This window comes from Phytophthora parasitica (assembly GCF_000247585.1).
Source record: "Phytophthora parasitica INRA-310 unplaced genomic scaffold supercont2.12, whole genome shotgun sequence".
In the NCBI taxonomy this organism is placed as follows: Eukaryota; Oomycota; class Peronosporomycetes; order Peronosporales; family Peronosporaceae; genus Phytophthora; species Phytophthora nicotianae.
The window spans coordinates 1,263,866-1,266,667 of NW_008648998.1; positions in this window are offsets into that span (position 1 = coordinate 1,263,866).

Genomic DNA, 2,802 nt, shown 5'->3' on the forward strand with positions numbered 1-2,802 from the left:
GATAGCACCATTTAATGATCAAACTGCGTCAACAAAGCCATGTCATAATCGACCGCATCAACATAATCGACTGCATCAACATAATCGACCGCGTCAACAGAGGCACTGCACAAACACAGTATAGAACGTTATGTATCAATTGCTAAAGTAACTTTATTTAATTTTGAGTTGACAACTTTAGTTTGGGCTCTGAGTATAAGATGTTTAAATAGTTTTGGGTCAGAAGAAAATGGTTTGCCTTTTAAAACTCTAGATATAAATCCAGAAAATTTCAAGACCTTCACACAATTCTGACAATGTACTAATATAGACATTAGTATCCTTTCTCTCTGCAAAATCAACTTTGGTGATTCGAGGATGACTGTTACGTAGGTAATGCATCGAAAAAGAGCACAACCTTATATCCATCCATCGTAACTCCGAGCATGCTTCAAACCATGTCTCGCATACAAAAATCTAGATCTTTTTTGTGCAAAAGTGCGACCATGTATTCCTTTACTAAGTCGTTATCCCAAAAAAATTATATCCCAAGTGCTGGTTTTACTAAAATGGACACTTACACCCATTTTTTCGCAGCTAGTAGAGGGTAGTTGCAACTTTCTGCTACGAGATTACTTCGTCGGACTTCTTTTCAAGGTTAAGGACTTGACCCCCTTTTTTATATTCTTACTAGTTTCATTGATCTTCATGGCTTTGGCTACCTTGGCCGCCTTGGCTGCTTCAAGGAATGATTTCAGGTTAATCTCCGGCCTGTTTAGATCGATTTTGCTATGCTAGACCAACGATTTCCAGACCCCACCGTTGCCGTCTCTTCGGAGGCCGTGACCAACTTCTTGGCTTGCGACCCGAAGGGATCTCTTGGCATTGGCGGACGAGTCACGAATTGCTTTCAACAAGAGCCGAGCGTCATCTGCAATAAGGGACACGGCGTCGACGCTGTTGCGAGCCAAAACGACAAAGGCAAGAGCAACTTAAAATATGCTGCGCATGACTGCAGATATTGATTCCGATGGACGGGAGGTCTTGTGGTCTTGAAAGGAAAAACGCGAAGTGACTACCCCTTGTAGAAGTCTGCCGGGGAACTCGAGTGCTGGCTCTACAGCATTACAGCTACATTTAGAATTGTATTCGATGTATACTTGGAATACGTGATTATGCAGAGCTAAGTGCATCATAAACATGATGACGTTGAGCCAAATGTGTGGTAAACATAATGATACTGAGACTAAAAAGACCCTAGAATAATAAAGTTATACGACTCATTTTCACAATAAAGCGTTTTGTTCCAAGACATCCTCTAGTGTTCTAGCGCTCAGCTTTTGTGGTAGTGCTACATAATGATTTTCAAACCACTCGTAAATGAAACACACACACACACACACATTTTCTTGCCACAAATCGGCTGGGCGAAAGCATTGATTTTTTTTACTAATGTATTGACAGAAGAATTAGATCTATCAAGCGTGCCTACTAAACTGATGATACCGCATCGGCAGCCCAACATGTTGGTACCACCGCAACCTAGAGTAAAATTTTATGTGGATCAAGCAGGGGCCGAGTGCAGTTAATCTTGCTGCCAATTTCGTTGTAGCGTATACTTCTGATTTCGTTGACATCTAGCGTCGAGTGTCATTAGCCGGTCTCTTTCCAGTATTCACGTGATCCGCAAAGAGATCTCCACGATGTTCAGCCAACTGTCGGCTCTCCAACCAGCACTGAAGCGCTGGCGTCAGATTATCAGTGCGTGAACAGGAATGAGAGTCGATGTGACACAACAAAAAAGCAATACGTGGAGCGGGTGAAGGAAAAGTCCTGGTGGTTTGACATTTTGCAGTAAAAGAGTGGTGAGCTGACGCGGTACTGACAAAATCACTGAATGAATGCAGGATATCGCAACCAGTTCACGTAGGTATATTAATACGCGCGAGATTAGCTCCTCAACATTAACGTGGGGCCTGCACGGTCGCTCAGGACAGATACGACTGCGGTCATGGCGAGTGACTTACAGTGAGGCTTATCGGAAGGGCGCTGATAGTATTGAAAATCAGTCAAACAAGTCTCAGGTGTGCACTGCGGATAATGACGACGCGTACGACCGCGAACTGTTCGCGGATTGTATTTTCGAAGTTAAAAAATGAGGTATTAGTAAAAATAATTATACCATATTAATACATAATGTAAGCATAAATCTCAGTCTGGCTAATATTATTATTGTAAAAAATTGGTCAAGATTCCGTATTACATGTATTGATCAGCCCTGTACGAAACATGGCAACGAGAGTATAATAACATTGGCGGCCTGGGACTATTCGCAGTTCGAACAAAGCCACCACCAGCACCTAGTAGGAAATGTATTATGTGCGTCGCCTAACTGTTATACAATTTACCACCTCTGGGAGCAAGGATTCGCAACAACAATATTTTTTATCCAAACTACTACTTTTTTTTACTGAGCTTTGAAATCGATTATTGGTAAGCTCGCCTGCCGGCCCGCAGTGGCCGGGGAACCCGACATAGATCCTTTGTATTCTTTTGCTGGCTTATTTTGATGAGTAGGTGTTATGTACTTCTTTATAGTGAGTAGCGACAATCAAACCGATTTGAGCGTGTGGATGGCCCTGACAACATTGGCCGAATGGATCAAACATCTTGGAACCTATCCGACATACTCAACAACACCCTCCATTAGTTCCCAGAATTGAAAAAAGTCAATGCACAACAGTACGTACTCTCTGCATAAAGATTTCTTCACGGGGCGGATGACGTCTAGCTGACCGTAGGATCATTAACCTCCGCTTTTTT